This window comes from Acomys russatus, chromosome 8, assembly GCF_903995435.1.
Source record: "Acomys russatus chromosome 8, mAcoRus1.1, whole genome shotgun sequence".
NCBI lineage: Eukaryota > Metazoa > Chordata > Mammalia > Rodentia > Muridae > Acomys > Acomys russatus.
In genome coordinates, this window is record NC_067144.1 from 6,305,060 (window position 1) to 6,322,685 (window position 17,626).

The window sequence follows — 17,626 nt, forward strand, 5'->3', positions numbered from 1 at the left end:
GAAGAAGTAGAAAAATCCCAAGGATGATTGTGTAACTGGCCTCTCATACAGACATTTCCGAATGAGTTTACACATTCCTGGTTCAAAAAAAAAAAAAAAAAAATGTCTGGCCAAAAGAGATTAAACAAAGAAATGTCAAGTGCAGACACTGCATCAGGGGCCAGGGAATACTTTGGTGGAGAGCCAGGCTTATCTGGTTGGCCGCCTCCTAAACTCGGGCACAGGAGTCGCAGCTCTCGATTCACACAGGTGCCCAGTAAGTAGTGTGCGGGCCTACAGCTGAGTGGGGCCCCTGGTGAGCGTGCCTCCCTTGCTCCTCCTGATAGTCTTGACAGCCCAGCACCAGCTCCAGCTCAAATAAAGGTGAGGAAGAGCTTTGTCCGTCCTCAGAGCCCAAGGCAGAACGAAGCCCAGTGCTGTGAGAACGGACCCGGGCAAAGCGTGAGGCTCTGGGCCTGTTTGAGTGGCTGTGATTGAGGCGGGATGGCCAGGCGAATGATTTGATCTGACTTGGGTAATGAAAATTGTTTGTTGCTGTTTGAAGAGCAATTGTGTAAGCAACAGTACTTCTGTGTTTGGCTGCCCATGACTCACCACTGAGTGTAACATAACCCTGAACTCAGAGGAGGCACAGACTGTGGGTAGGGAGGAGGAGGGGAGAGGAGGGATGCAGGGCAGAGGGCCTCTTCTCATTCATCCCCCTTCCTCCCCCCCCCCCCCCACCCCCCCCCCTCCCCCGCCCCACTGTCCCAGTCCCTCTCCAAACCTCTAAGGAGCGTTGATGAGAAGGCATTTGCCACCTGGATACAATGAGGCCTAGTTGGAGGGACAGGCTAGAAGCTGGCTGGGAGCCAGCACGCCCCGGTTTGAATGGCTGTTGCCAAGGGGCTGCCAACAGTCCTGCTCAACCCCCAAGAGGCTGACCAGGAGGGGGTGGGGCCACCCCCCCCCCATCTCGGAGGCCACAACTCACACCATTTGTGGGCCAGGCTGTGATCAGAATGTGCAGGACGGGGTGGCTTTGAGTGGCTGAGCAGAGCCTCTCCCCTGCGCTAGCTGTGGGCGCCCTTGGATTAGAGCCTGCTCTGGGAGTCCCGTTGTCGGCTGCTTGTTATTCTGCATGCACCCAGCACTGCGCATTCATCTTTATTAGTTCTAATTGCTTCCCCATTCTAATGGGATCTTGATATTCCCATACAATTGAAAGGAAATGTATTCATTAAAATAATTCTTCTAACTGCCGCTTCCAGCTGCTCCTCTATAGTGACATTGTCTCTCCACACAGCCTGCTGAAGGCTCTTATTAAGACTCTAGTCAAAAGCCAACTTTGGGCAGCAAACTTTCCTTGCAGGAGTTTCCAGACACTGGAAGAGGGTGCTTTTTAATCGGCTCACACAGAAGTTGGAGGCCAGCTGGTGTAATTGGGGCCACTGGTCCTAGCGGATGGGAGAAGGGCTTGCCTCCAGCTCTCTGCAGCCTGTAACAATGACCCTTTCTGCCTAACGGCTCATTTGGAGAGGGCTGCCCGCCCCCACTTCGGCCCCTCCCCACCCACATCATATCTGTGAAGCTTTTGTTTATAGCACAAGCAGTTACTAGGTGTGTTTAAGCACAAGGCTGAGTAAGGTGCTATGGGAAGTGGGGGGGTGGGGCAGCACTCTCAAGGTGTTTATGGTCTTGGTGGGTGGTTCCCTGCCAGCTTCTGCAGAGCTGCTTGTCAGAGGAATGGCTGGGAACACCCTGGTTATTCGAAGAGAAATGAGAACCCATGAGGCTCAGTGGGGTAAATGCGTGAGGACCTGAGTTCAGATCCCTAGCGCCCATGTGTAAGGAGTAGATCGGCAAGTCCCAGGCAGCTTGCTGGCCAGCCATTCTGGTTGAAACCTGGAGCTCCTCTCTCGCTCTCTAAAAAAAAAAAAAAAAAAAAAAAAAAAAAAAGATTGAGGAAGACACCTAAAGCTGACCTCTGACCTCTGACCTCCACACATGCGTGCAAAGGCAAGTGCACCCGTATATGCATGCACACACATGCACATACTACATTGATCGATTTTTTTTTTTTCAAGGTCAGTTTTTGCTTTAATTATTTGTATGTTTGTTGGGGAAGGGGACTTCAGGTCACCTGGAGCTGGAGTTACAGCCAGTGGTAAGTAGCCCAAGATGGGTGCTGAGGACTGAACTGTGGAAGTGTAGGAGGCGCTCTTAACTAGTGGACTATCCCTTCAGCCCCCACGATTAGTTAATTGTTCTTTAAAGGAACGAAAACATTAATAAGGGAAGCTGTTATTTAAAGTATATTTCATGGCCTGGCATGATGGTGCGCACTTTTAATCCCAGCACTCAGGAGGCAGAGGCAGGCAGGGCTCTCCAAGCTTCAGGCCAGCCTGTCTACACAGGAGCTGGGAGAAGGGTAAAGGAGTCCAGGTTACACACTGGACTGCTTGAACTCTACATCACTCTTGTAACAACCCTGTGAGGATGTGATGGAGACTTGAGGCAAACATGTCTGGTGTGGAGAATGGCATCAGGATGTGAACACCAGATTTCTGTTTCTACAGCACAGGCAGAGCATGGAAGTTGGTCTTTGGTTTCTCTCAAGGCTTTTGGGATACCGGGTTGGTTGTCAATAGGTAGACAGTGTCCCCTCAGGACTGGGAGGAAGATGGCATGTCAGAAAAGGGTGGGAGTTCAGGTGGCCCAGTAATGAGTGATAGAAAAAAAGAAAAAGAAAGAAAGAAAGAAACAAAAACAGTCCAAGAAGCATTGTGAGGGTCAAACCATAAAAAGCCTTGCTTGGCAGAACTTGAATTTTACCCCACTGGTAGTCTCCCAAGAGGACACTTGAAGCCTCTGTATTAACACAATTTTCCTTCAGAAGCATTGATTTTCCTGGAGGTGAATAATTTTTAAATGACTTTATATAAGAAAAAAAAAAAAAAAAAAAAAAAAAAGAAATTCAGATATACTGTGCCACAAAATGCAAACATCTCATGAATCCTCAACAGAACATAGGAGTCTTCCAAGAGTGCATAGGCCTGCTGGCAGGGGCTGCAGGCTACAGAGTCCCCTGGGGGAACTGAGGGCATTTCTTCCTTTTGTCTGCTGTGTGGTGGGCATTAGTGGCAGAGGTGCAGAAATACTGTTTTGGACCATATGTTTTGAACCCATGAGTAAACGAATTAGCTGTGTTTCCAGGAGGGTGCTGGGGCTTGGAGAATGATCTGGACAGAGTGAGTGGCACGGAAGGGAAGAGGCCAGTTTAGAGGCTGTTGCCATAACAATCTCAGGAGCAGTGAGGAGCCTGGGAGTTTTGTGGACCTCAGGGCTCACCCCTGGCCTGGTCTTTTTGCCAGGGGTGTGTAGTGGGGGATGGGGGTTGGGGGATTGGGGATGTCTTACCTTGAGCTGCATTTTCCCCACATTTTTTATTTATATGTGTGGGAGGGGGGATGCATGTGTGCAAAATCTCACTACTAGAGTTCAGAGGACAGGTTTTGAGGGTTGGACCCCCTCTTTCTACCATGTTGATCCCAAGAATCAGTTCACCAGTCTTGGTGGCAATCACCTTTATCCTCTGAGCCACTTCTCAGGCTAAGCACCCCACCCTACCCCCAACTCCAGGCTTTCTTTTAATAAATTCAGTATAAGACCAGGGTGACTAAGCAGGCTGCTGCAGAAGCTGCCAGGGAGCGACTGGTCAAGGAATGGGTCCTCACAGACAACCTTCGCTGCCTTGGCCCACTCATTCTCCATGCTCTCTTTAACCCGGCTCCCGGGCCAGCAGATCTGTCTGTAACCTTCTTACCGCCTGGCAAATGGCTAAGCACCTGGCTTTCATGTCCAGGTAGTTTTGTTGTATTCAGCATGGTAGCTGATACCCTGGCATTGGGTGCTACTCAAGGGAACAAAAGAGAAGCTAAGCCCATCCACTAAGGCTCATGGTTGTGCTTAGACCAGTGCGTGCAGACAGCACACAATTAGCCCGTACTTTATGCACACACAGCAGCCTAGGATGGGCAAGTTACAAAGTTTAAAATGTTTTTGAGGGATTAAAAAAAATTTTTTAAAGACAATATTGCTTATTGTTGAGACTAGAGACACTTCTGGGAAAGAAAGAAAGAAAGAAAGAAAGAAAGAAAGAAAGAAAGAAAGAAAGAAAGAAAGAAAGAAAGAAAGAAAGAAAAGAAAGAAAGGTCTGGAGAGATGGCTCAGTGGTTAAGAGCACCGGTTTGTTATTCCAAAGGTTCTGAGTTCAATTCCCAGCAACCACATGATGGCTCCTAACCATCTACAATGAGATCTGGTGCCCTCTTCTGGTGGGTAGGCACACATGCAAGTAGAATATATATAAATAATAAACAAATAAATATTTTTAAAAAGAAAAAGAAAATAAGAAAAAAAGAAAGAAACAAAGACCCATACAGGCACTGACAGGGTACATACAGAGAACAAATACTTAGTAACATACTTCCTGAAATCTTAGTACATATGTTTACTTTAAATTTTTAATTTTTAGTTTTTGAGACAGTGTTTCTCTGTGTAGTCTTGGCTGTCCTATAACTCGCTCTGTAGACCAGATTGGTCTTGAACTCATGGAGGTCCATCACCCTCTGCCTCCTGTGTGCTAGGATTAAAAGTGTTCACCACCACACCCAACTATTTGCTATTTCTTAATATATGTGAGTAAAAGCACATAATATGGTATTTTGAGACAGGGCCTTTTGTTGCCCATGCTGGCCTGGAACTTGCTGTATAGCCAACGCTGACCTGAGCTTTTGATCCTCCTGCCTCCGTGGTGTCCCAAGTGCTGGGGTTACAACAGGGTGTAGCCCCATTCCTGGTTTCCTGTGGTGATGGGCAGGGACTGTGAACAGTCTACCAACTCAGCTGCATCCTCAGCCATAAAGCAAAATTTCAAAAGGCAAAATTGGGATTATTTGACGTATAGTTCTGTTCCTGTGACCTACTTTATGCAGTAGATGAATCTTGAAAAGCTTCCTGCGGTGACACAAAAGAAGCCGTAGTAATAGATTAAATTGATTTTACTTTAAAAAGACAAAATACTTTCACATAGTTCAAAATTAAAACTCATAAAAGAAAAGAAAAAAAAAAAAAAAAAAAGCAGGCCTTGACAGCGCTTGCCTTTACTCATGTCCACTTTCCCCTGGCTCTGCCCCCTCAGGCCACCACTTCTCATGGCCCCGGAGTTCCTTTTGGACGTACACTCAAATGCAGACATCTGCTCCCTGTCCGGCTTCCTGCCTCCAGGCCTGACTGTCAGAAGCCAGAGCCTAGATTTCAGGCAGATAAAAGGATCCAAACCTGTAAAATGCAGCAAGCATTTACAAACTGAGCAGAGCTTGGCTGCCCTCCCTCCCTCCCTCCCTCCCTCCCTCCTTCCCTTCCTCCCTTTCGGACTGGATCACACATATCCCTGACTGGGAGTTTTGTTTGTTTCACTAAGTTTTGTTTGTTACCTAAGGTGGCCTCAGGCTCAAAGCCCTCTTGCCTTTCCATCCCAAATGTTAGATCACAGGGTTCATTCATTTATTTATTTTTATTTTTTTTGGTTTTGGTTGTTTTTGCTTTGCCAAGAAAGAAATTTAATATTTTCCTGTAGATGTATCTGTCAGCCTTTTATTTCGTCATATGAATGTCGAGTCACTTAGAAATGTCCTCAGTACTAAAGGAATTCTAGGATTCTTCTGGGAATTTTATGGTTTTGTTTTCTGCATTTCTAGCTTTGATTTAGTTGAAGGTTAGCCTTTGTCCTGTTTGAAATATGGGCCCAGGTTTTTCCCAGCTAGCCAAGCTCTGTTTATTTAAAAAGCTGCCTTTGCCTCACTGGTTTATATTTATTGAAAATGAAGAGTCTCAGGCTGGGCATGGTGGTGCATGCCTTTAATCCCAGCACTTGGGAGGCATAGGCAGGTGGATCTCTGTGAGTTGGAGGCCAGCTTGGTCTACAAAGTGAGTCCAGGACAGGCAAGATAGCCAGGGCTGTTACACAGAGAAACCCTGTCTCAAAAAACCAAAAAAGAAAAAAAAAAAAAAGAAAAGAAAATGAGAGCATCAGCTGTATTTGGGTTGCTCAGGGCTGTCTATTCTATCCCATTGGTCTGTCCATCTCAGCAGCATCACGTCTGATTGATAACTTCTGTTGGGTGTCATATCACAATTTTTTTTTTTTTTTTTTTTTTTTTTTTTTTTGGTTTTTCGAGACAGGGTTTCTCTATGTAGCCTTGGCCATCCTGGACTCGCTTTGTAGACCAGGCTGTCCTCTAACTCATAGTGATCCGCCTGCCTCTGCCTCCCGAGTGCTGGGATTAAAGGCGTGCGCCACCACGCCAGGCTGGCATATCACAATTTACTCAACTAATTCAGCTTCGTCAAACATCCAGCTTCCAGATTCTTGGGATTCTAAAAAACATTTTGTTGGGGACTGTTTTGATCGTACATGTGTAGTGGGTCCAATTTGTTCATGGAATGCATTTTTTTAATATGTAGGATTACTACGTCAAAGGTGTATGCCTTCTTGGGCTCTTTTCATACTTTGAGTCAAAATGTCTCCCAGAAACACTGTGGTGACTCCCACTGCCTCCACTCCTGTGAGAGTGCTAGCTGCCCTCCCCTCTCTCTCAGTATTATCATTCTTTTTAATCATTGCCAATCTGATCAGCAAAGAAAAAAAAAATAGTTCCTCATTGCTGTTTTAATTTGCCTTTCTTTGAATGCTAGTGAGGTTGAGTATTTTTTCAATTTATGCTGGTTTTTGATGTACATAAGTTTTTAATTTTTTATGTAGTCAAATCTATCAATCTTTTCCTCTATGGTTTCTGCTTTTGTTGACATGTTTAGAAAGTTCTTCCCCATCCTAAGATTATAAAATATTCACTTATAGTTTCTTCTAGTACCTTGATGGTTTCATTTCCGCCTTTAGCCATCTGGTATCCATTTTTGATGAATGGTGTGAGCTGGGAAATAACTTGTATTATTTATTTATTTCCCAAATGGATGCCCAGTTCTCTCATCGCTGTTGAGAAGCACATGTTTATACGTGTGTGCTCATGTGCACATGTGTAGCTGTTCTTCAAGTGAACATAGTGTGGGATGGGCATGGAGGATAATTCAGGCCTGGACCCTGGGCTGGCGTGAAGAATGTCAGTAACTGCACAAGACAGGCAGGCACATTCAAACAGGTGTGAGCGCTGCACCGAACTAACAGGCTCTCAAACCAAATGGGCCCACGTTTGACATTTTAACCTCAGATTTATGCCCTCCATGGTGGCACATCCTGTAAGCCCAGCAAGTCGGGAGCTGAAGGAGGGTTGGGAATTTGGGGCCAAGCTTGGGGTATGTATTGAAACCCTGTTTGAAAAACAATAAAACAACAAATTCTGGCTTTAAAGTTCACTGCTGGTTCAAATTTGATCAAGTCAAGGATTCCCTTTCGTTCCTTCACCTGTAAAATATGCTAATATGTGTCTAGGAAGGGCTGTGATGATCAAAAGACATCTTCTTGGTAGCACCTGTCTACACATGCCTTGCACAGCACAAACAGTGTGTGTCACTTGCCTGAGACACTATGACGCTGGCTCTCCTGGCTTCTCCTTGAGTGATCTCCTCAGACCCTCCTATAAATAGGCTATACTGGAGTGTGGGTCGTGGTGGTGCTGAGGGCGCTGAATGCTCTGTTTGCTTTTTATGGGTTTTCTATCTTTACCTTGTAGTTGGATCCGATGTGTCGCGTCCTGCTGTGTTCTGCAGCCTTTCTCTCCTGAATGGACAGCTTTCAGTCTCACAGCAGCTAGAAAGCCAGACAACTAAACTGTTAGGAATATGTTTCAAATGAATGGTAGCCGAGATCTGAACGTGAGGCTGAGGCCGTCTCCTATTGTAATCAAGTGGTTCTTGGCCGTGGCACATAGTAGCATCTCATGGGGGAACTTTAAAGCACACCTGTGCCTTGGGCCTGGCCCAGACTAATTAAACCAGTCTCTGGCAGTGGGACCAAGTGTGGGTGTTTAAGTTCTTGGCAGGTGAGTCTCATGTGGATGGAGGTCCTACAACCACCCGGGAGCACACTGGCTCTGTGAGCTTGATTCACTACGGAGAAGCCTGCCCTTCAGGGTCTCTCTAGAAGTATGCCCCCTGGGGAGGTCACTGGTGGTGGTGTTATGTCTGCTGCTGACTTTGCTGAAGAAAGCAACCCCATATCCTTCTGAAAGGCATCTTCCTGGGCCCATTTGGCAATGTTGGTTCCTCTTCAAAAGCTATGACAGTCCTGGGTGCTCCCATGCTGCCCTTCTTCCTGCCTCCAGGGACTTGCTGAGACCACGGTGGTGTTGGCTCCTCAGAGAACAGGCCTCAGTGAGAAGTGATGCAGAGCAGACATCCTCAGCGGTCCTGCTTTGTTTCTTCTGTATTTGTGTCTCTCTCTCTCTCTCTCTCTCTCTCTCTCTCTCTCTCTCTCTCTCTCTCTCTCACACACACACACACACACACACACACACACACACACACCTTCCCAACCCCCTAGACACATGCAGGTGACACACGCCAAGCCTGCTTTATGCCCAGCCTCACCTGATGCATGGATGGAGCCACTTGCTCCCAAAGAGAGGGCTGCCCACACCAGCTGCTGGTGGACCACTTTGCCTCTTGACAAAATGGATACAAAATGTGCTCTGCGGGACTGTTTGGGATCAGTAAGTCTTCTAGGTTTGGCTCTCATATTTCTCTCCAGGGAGCTTTTAATCCACGAGCCTCAGATTTCTTCCTGATTCATCTGAGACTACAGCCTCCCTAGTTAGCCGTGGGGGGCAAAGCCACCTAATTTTACCTAAAGAATTAAACCTGCCTCCACCAAGCAAAACAGAGAAGGGAGAACCTGTGCGAGAGGCCTGATGTGATCCCTCACCCATCATCCCCATCTGACCCCCCCCCGCCCCAAACGCACAGGGCAGCTAAGGCCAGGCTGGATCCATCAGCCCACCCCTTACCACTGTTGGGGAGAACAAAAGAGCCACAGAGTGAAGGAGAAAGGCAGCCTTATCAGATCTCCTTTACAAGCCATGGCATGGTCCTCGCACTCAGGATTGCCCTGCCAGTGTGGGGGGCTTGCCCCTGTGTGGTCAGGCCGGCAGCAGCCAGGGCCCAGCAGCAGAAGCTGGGACCCTGAGGCTCAGATGGACCCACATTAGTAAACGAATCAAGTGGTAGAGCCTAGAGTTCCCCTGTGGGTGCCAGCATTGGCATTCGTTTCCTGTCAAGTGTGTGCCCTTTTCTGGGGTGATTAGGAATGATTGCTCCTTTCTGTGGGAAATAAGATCTGAAATGTAAGCAAGATTTAGTGGATTATTGGGCTGGGTGCCCACCATCTGACCTCTCCACCCAGTGCTTTGGCTGGTACTGTCAGAGGTGCACTTTATCTCTACAGAAGACAATGACGTTCCTGCAGATACATTCAGCTGAGAAGGCAGATGCTCTGGCATTGTGGGATGGCTGGTGCTGTAGGTTTCCAACTGGGAAATTAATGCGGAAAGGGTACTTGCTGTTGGCAGTCCTCTCAAAGGGGTCAGCAACTGCCCAGGGGATTTCCATAGGACCTGTCGTTTCTCGGGTGATGCTTTTTGTATGTGTAGGGGAACGGGTCCCAGCTTTGCAGCCCAGGGGGGCTCTTGGACACACTCCGCTCCTCCAGAGATCTCACTAAAAATGTAGCAGGATATATATAAGAAAGAGTGGGAACTTGGAGTGATGTGCTGACAGGTCTCCTAATGCTGACCGGGCTGTGTTCCTGGAGGCTGCGTGACTCTCTTAGTATTCTGCCCATGGGAAACCTCTTGAACTCTCTCTTGATGATTATAGTGGGGGCAGTACTGTCCCCTAGAGGCAGCACGTCTAGAAGCATGTGGCATATTTACCTTTGAGGCTGGTTGAGGCACCACTTGAGGAGAGGTAGAGGGGTGTCATGAATGGGGCAGTCTCGAGCTGGCTGTGATGGCACATGCTTTTAATTCCTGTACTCTGGAGACCGAGGCAGAAGGAGCTCTACAAATTTGCAGCCATCCTGCTCAATAAAGGGAGTTTCAGGCCGGCCAAGGCTACATAGTGAGACCCTGTCTCAAAAGAACAAACAAAAACCAAAATAAATAAATAAAGTGGGGTGACACTCTGGCCTTGCACTTCACATGGCATCTTGGTACCTCATCAGTTGTTGAGTAGTTGTTTTATATTGATCTGTGCCTGGAACCTAATTCCGTTTTGTATGTAAACACACTTACTCTTCATAATTTAAGAGTGCACTGACTTTTTATGACTGGAAATATCTTATAAATCAAGAGAGCACCGAATTGCCAGGCAGGGTGGCGCATGCCTTTAATCCCAGCACTCAGGAGGCAGAGGCAGTTGAATCACTGTGAGTTCGAGGCCAGCCTGGTCTACAAAATGAGTCCAGGACAGCCAGGGTTACACAGAGAAACCTGTCTCAGGAGAGAGAGAGAGAGAGAGAGAGAGAGAGAGAGAGAGAGAGAGAGAGAGAGAGAGAAGAGAGAACTGCATTTTGTCTTTACCAGGGTTTGTTCATCATTTCAGAAGATGGTGCTACCAAAACAAAATGTTCACAGTATTTGAGTTACCCAACACTACCACCACTATCCCTCCATGTGTGGGTGAATAGTAAGTTAACTATCTTTACAAATATACAGTGTTTATGTAGTCTTATTTCAAAGCATAGCCCTGGCTGTCCTGGACTCACTTTGTAGACCAGGCTGGCCTCAGACTCACAGCAATCTGCCTGCCTCTGCCTCCCGAGTGCTGGGATTAAAGGTGAGCACCACCATGCCTGGCTTTGTTTCACTCTTATTTTCTTTTTAGTTATTTATCTCCCAGTTGTAATAGTATGTTGATTTTGTAAAGTGTGTATTATGGCACATATATATTTCATTTCTAAATAGTAAAGATGGAGTTTTTGTTTGTTTGTTTGTTTTATTTTGTTTTGTTTTGTTTTCTGAGACAGGGTTTCTCTGTGTAATAGCCCTGTCCTGGAACTCTCTTTGTAAATTAGGCTGGTCTTGAACTCACAGGGATCCTCCTGCCTCTACCTCCCAAGTGCTGGGATTAAAGGTGTGCACCACCACAACCGGCTTAGTAAAGATGGTTTTAAGAAGGATTCTGAGAAGAAGAGGAGGAGGAGGAGGAGGAAGAGGAGGAGGAAGAAGAAGAAGAAGAAGAAGAAGAAGAAGAAGAAGAAGAAGAAGAAGAAGAAGAAGAAGAAAGAAAGAAAGAAAGAAAGAAGGAGGGTTCTGTATAAAGGTTCTGGCCTAGCATGGTTGGGACACACCTCTAGAACCTCCTGGAGAAGATTTTTATTTCATTTGTTTTTACAACTTCCTGAGCTGGTCTTACTGTTATCAGCATTTCTCAAAGAAGGAAACTGAGTCTCAGCAGTGTGGTAACTTGCCCAGGCTTCCACCTCTAGAACAGGATGAAGCCAGCACTCTGGAACCCTCTTGACCCACTGGTGTGTGGTTCTGTTTCCTGCCATCACAACTGTCTCTTGTGCTGGTTAGTTTTATGTCAACTTGACACAGCAAGAGTCCTTCTGTAAGAGAAAGCCTCCACTGAGAGAATCCCCCTACCAGATTGACCTGTGGTAAGATTTCTCGATCAGTGATTGACATGGGCGGGCCTGGCTCACCTCTGGGCTGTTGGTCCTGGGTGCTTTAAGACAGCAGGCTGAGCAATCCATGAGAGGAAGCAGCATCCTCCATGGTCTCTGCTTCGGTTCCTGCCTCCGGTTCCTGCTGCGGTTCCTGCCCTGACTTCCTTCAGTGATGGACTGTGATGTGGAAGTGTGAGCAGAACAAACCCTTTTCTCCTCAGCTTGTTTTCGATCATGGTGTTCCATCGCAGCCATAGAAACCTAAATAAGACACCTATATGCCCATCTCCCAAGTCTTGCCAAGATGCCCCAGAGCCTTCCTGTTGGAAGCCTCTCTACTCTCCTTCAGGGTTCTTTTAGGGCTTGTAGGGAACACAGTTCGGAAAGAGAGAAGTAGCCATTTCCTTTTAGACAGAAGTTCAATAGAATAAATCAAAGAGAAGTTCTTTGCACAGAGCAGACCCCCAGATAAATTTAGATGTGTAGATGAATGGGGTTTGGTGGGGGCATTGAGCAAAGCCATTGCTGGGGCCTTAGGAATGGCTCCCGGCCTTTCAGTAATTTGTTTCAATAAATGAGCTGTTTGCCAGAGTTGAAGCTCAAGGTGGAGCCCTTCCACTATCTCCCCCCTAGCTAAGGGAGGGTGGCCCCGTCTCCCCAGAAGCAGAGGTCTTGGAAAAGGGAGTAAAACAGCCCTCCCTATCCTTCCTTGTGCCCAGTGGCATGGAATTGCGCCAAGACAACTGGCTTCCTCTGGCGCAGCGGTTCTGAACCTTCCTAATGCTGCGCCCCTTTAATACAGCCCCTCATGTTGTGGTAGCCCCCAACCATACAAGTATTGCTGTTGCTACTCCGTCATTATAATGCTATGACTATTATGAATTGCAGTGTAGATATGATATGCAGCATATCTGACATGTGACCTCTGTGAAAGGGTCGCTCAACCCCTAAAGGGGTCACAACCCACAGGCTGAGAACCTCTGCTCAAGCCCTTGCTGAGGGACCTAACAGAATCCCTGCTCTGGGAACACCAGTTTTTCCCACCACCACAAAGGGAGGATGCAGTGTGCCCCGTGGACCTCCAGCCTCGGCAGGTCCCCTGAAACACAGCTGCCTCTGCTTCCTTTTGGGGCTCCGCTGCTCTGGGACCTAAGCCTCTGGTCCTCTCACATGGACTGGAGATGTGTTTTCTTATATTGCTCATCATTTCAGGAGCAAATGAAGTCCAGCTAAGGAGAGCGCACCAGCAACGACAGCAGAGCAGGGCTCTGCAGGCTGGGGAGAGCCAGAGGCCCATCCACCTGGCCTCAGCTTTCAGCCTCTCTGAAGTAACTTGCTGTAGTAACAGGTTTCCTTCTGGGGAACTCTCTGCCTGTAAATCTGCGATACTTTTATTTTTGTATTACGAGGAAATGCTGAGGTAGTTCCTGCTTGTCTTAAGAAGTTGGGTTGTCATGGTAACCCACAGGGTGGAGTGGGTTACCTCTCCACTGTCAGATTACAGAGAGAGAGTCGCTTCGGAGTTTGCCTTATTAAGATGTAGTGGGCGCAGGTTTGGAGGGCTATGCTCAGGCTGGCTGCTGCACAGTGTGTTGCCCGCATCCTCCAAGGCTTCCTGAGACTTTCAGCTCAACTGGTGATGATTTTTTTTATGTTCCCACTGGGGACCGCTTCCTTTCAGCCAAGGGCCAGGGCAAGCCCATTTCTGGCTCCGATGGTGGAATTCTAGGAGCTTGTACAACTTCTGTCTAGGAAGATATTGGAGATAATAAACTGAAACCATTTACCCTAGATCGTGACCTCAAATGCTGTCCCGAAACCGAGTTGCATGTATCCCTTGCTCAGGTGATGGCGGCCTCCCCCTCCACAGGAGCTGGCTCTCCCTACCTCCCAGGGCAGCTCAACCTTGTTAATGGTACCCACCTGTCAACTCAGATCTTTCCCAAATCCTGTCATTCCTTCCAACTCTCTGCGGTGATTGTTCTTATTAATAATAGCTACCCGTGCATAGGACATTTGTTGAGAGGACAAATTCTCACGTGTCACTTAATAGTCTCCGACAACCCCGCATGGCATGCACCATTAATTCCATCATAACAGAGGAAGGAACTAGAGAGCCTAAAAGTCAACCTTCTGGATCAATCTGCCCAGCGATTTCATGCCAAGAGACAGGCTCATCTGGGTAGCCAGCACTCTACCTTCATTCATTCTCCTTGCACAGGGGCTTATCACACTTTCCGCTTCCTTCTAGCAGCACCTGGCAGTGGGTTGGACTTTGCCGTAGCTCCCTTTCCTTACTGCCCCCCACCAGGCTGTACTGAAGATGCAGAGGCCACAGCTGATTGCTTCCCTGTGCCGTCTACTGAGTCTCTTATAATAGAAAGTGCACATGACAGTTGTGCTGGCTAGTTTTATGTCTACTTGATAACAAGCTAGAGTCATCGGAGAGAAGGGCGACTCAATTGATGCCGCCCTAAGATTGGGCTCTAGGCAAGCCTGTAGGGCTTTCTCTTAGTTACTGATTGGTAGAGGAGGGCCCAGTGTATTGTGGTCCCCCTGGGCTGGTGGGCTAGGTTCTGTAAGAAAGCGGGCCCAGCAAGCCACGAGGAGCAAGCCACGAGGAGCAAGGCAGTGAGCGGCGTTGCTGCTGCGTGGCCTCTGCATTAGCTCCTGACTCTATTCCTGCCGTGTTTGAGTTTCTACCCTGACTTCCTTGAGTGATGGACTATGACATAGAAGTGTAAGTCAAAGAAATCCTTTCCTTCCCAAGTCACTTTTGGTCATGGTGGTTTTTTTTTTGTTGTTGTTTGTTTTTTTGTTTTTTGTTTTAAATCACAGCAATGGTAACCGTGAGTAAGGCAGCAATCACTTGTTTGCTTACTGAGCCTGTACAAGTCCCTCCTCCCCTCCCTCCCTCCCTCCCTCCCTTAGTCCCTCCCATCTGACGTCAGTCACTGCTGTTCTTCAACACCGGACATGGCTCACCTGGTTTCTGAGTCAAGCCCCTGTGTGCAGGAGGGGTCTGTCAGAGAGTATGTGGGTGAGCCTTGCGGTGGGGGTGGCTTTTGTATACCCCCAGATTGGTTGCTGTTACTCCTGTTTCTGCAAGGAGGAAGAAATGTGTCCAGTGCTGGAGCTCTTCAATCAGGAGAGCAGGAGGCAAGCCGACCCGCCCTCTCCACTTGTTCTCTGGTCCCTCAGGGTTCCACCTAGGCTGTGGGGTAGCAGTTGCCTAGCTTCTCCCGGATGGGACTCTGCACAAGTCCTCCCATTGGATCATCAGAGCCACCCTGAAAGGCTACTATGGGTATCACCCCTGGACGGGTGAGAAAACTGAGGTTTGAATGACTCATAGCCAGGCAGTGCTGGAGAAAGAGTTGGCATGGAGTTTCTGTGTTGTCACAGCCTTTGGGGTTTCCCCCTTTCTTCCATGGATCAGGCATCTGCCACACACTTCCCGGCTTGCTTCTGAAGCCCACCCAGGGGTGAGTTACCATGGTTAGAGATGGCTTGGCCCTGTAGACATGCATACCCTGAGATTGTCACAGTGGCCTCATTCCATGTACATCCTTGGGAAGGTGTTGCGGTTATGTTTGCTTTTCAGAGAGGAAAGTGGGAGATGTCCCTGCCAATGCCACACTGTAGTCGGAGACAGGAGTCCAGCGCCTTCAGGTCCAAATGCCTTCTACCAGAGGCCCGAATCTGTCAACCTGCCACCCCACTCCACTCCTCCTGTGTCCAGCCACCTACAGAAGCCACACTGTTGCCCTCCTGCCCTGATCTTCTGTCCCATGCTTCCCTGGGCCTTCTCAGGTGGCCGGACAGGTTTCAGTGGCACCGCTTGGCTTCTGGAGGCTCCGCAGAGCTGTGGGTGGTCCTGGTGACAGGATGCCTCACCCTGTGACTGGGACCTTGCCTTCCCAGCTAGTCTCAATATGGGACAGAGTCAGGTCCATTTAGCCCTGAGGATCCAGCCTTTTACTGACCTCCCCAAATCCTGCGGTGTTCTGCCTGCTCGCACTGACCTTTGTGTAGTATAAACTCCTAAGTCTCAACCCTGTGTCCCAAGCCCTGTCTAGCCCATCCCCCCTCTGAAGGGACACTGTCCTGCCTTTATCCCAACATGTCCTGAAACGGGACTCTACTCCATTTGCAGCAGAACTCCACATGTAAGATAGGCATAGGGTGGGAGCCCCAGATACATTCTGCATACAGACTGACGTCCATGAACATTTGTGCCTGTTGTTTTTGTTTGTTTTTGTCATTTTCTGTGATTCTTTCTGCTACAACAGGCCTTCCTCCCCAACCCTCACAAGAGTCCCTGAACTCTATGAAGCCAATTTCACTGAGGAGGTTTCCCAGTCTATTCTTTTTTTTTTTCCTTCTTTTTCTCTTTTGGTTTTTTGAGACAGAATTTCTCTGTGTAGCCTTGGCTGTCCAGGACTCGCTTTGTAGACCAGGCTGGCCTCAAATTCACAGCAATCTGCCTGCCTCTGCCTCCCGAGTGCTGGGATTAAAGGCGTGCGCCACCATGTTCGGCTCAGTCTATTCTTTTTAAATCATGGGTCCTGGAGGTTCTTGGGGTTCTGGGTCTTCATGTTTGCACATTAAGGACTCTATTGACTGAGCTGTCTCACCAACCTTTCCTCATGTTCTTTATACAACATGGGGGACACACAGAGTTAAATGGAGGATTGCCAGTAGAGGCTAAAGAGCAGATGGAATGGTTGAAGGGCCAGTATCTAGCCTTGGCTCATGGGGTGCCCATCCCTCAAAAAAAATCTGTAAGCCCTGAAAATAAAGATAGCTGTTTCCTTAAAAGGTGGATAAAGTATGCAATAGGCATGTTGCATGTCACCTCTGTTCTGCTAAGACTGGCAAGCACTACCCTCCACCTTTAGGTAGGGCCAAGGCCTCACAAAGGTTCACTGCAGTCAATGCTTTATCTGTCCAGACTTCTAACATCATGACAGCTCAGTAGGGTGCCTATTTCAGGGCCCTGAAAGCGCAGCAACCCAGGGAGTTCACAGAGGGCTGGGCTGCTTTGCTGTACACAGCCTGCCTGCAGGGCTCAGCCACCCCCTCCACCCCACCTCCACCCCACCACTGCCCCCTTCCTGTTTGACTCTCTAGATCTTCTTGGAAGTCCCAGGCACCTTAGCCCAGCTCTTTCCCCAAGGAATAAACCCAAATGCCTTCCCCTATGAGGTCAGAGCCCCGTGTATATGTGTGTATATGTGTATATGTGTGTGTATGTGTCTATATGTGTGTATGTGTGTGTATACATGTGTATGTGTGTGTATACATGTGTATGTGTGTATGTGTGTGTATATGTGTGTGTATGTGTATGTGTGTGTTTGGGCAAAGTGGATTGAGCTGCCAACAGGGCTTGTGATGGCTGTCTCCAGACTCTCTGCCAGGGAGTCTGCATTGATTCCTCGTTCTGTGGCCCAGAACATCTTCTGCATCCTGGACTAAGACATTCATGTTGCCTCTGTCAAGATCTTATCCTTATGCCCAGTTCTCGCCACAACCCAAATCCATGAGAGAGGGGACAGGGTGCTGAGCAGGACGTGCTGCAACCATTGTGTCCTGTGCACTGTGGGGTGCTAGGTGTGACCTAGCCCGGTTCCCCGTTTCTAAGGGGAAATGGGCAGCAGCCGAATTCAGACCCAGCTCCCTGACTCTCCCCTAGTGCTTGCCCCACATTGAAGAGGCCTGGTTCTTTTGGTTCTGAGGAAGGGCCTGGCTGCTCCTGCTGGAGGCCCACAGGCTGTCTGAGGACTGCTCTTCTCCCCACCTTCCTATTTCTCTGGGGGAGGGAGCTAGCGCATTGACATCTGCATGTTTTCAGCTGAGTTATATTTTGCATAAAGTAAACTTAGCAAAGAGAGAGAGACAGAGAGAGAGAGAGAGAGAGAGAGAGAGAGAGAGAGAGAGAGAGAGAGAGAGAGAGAGCGC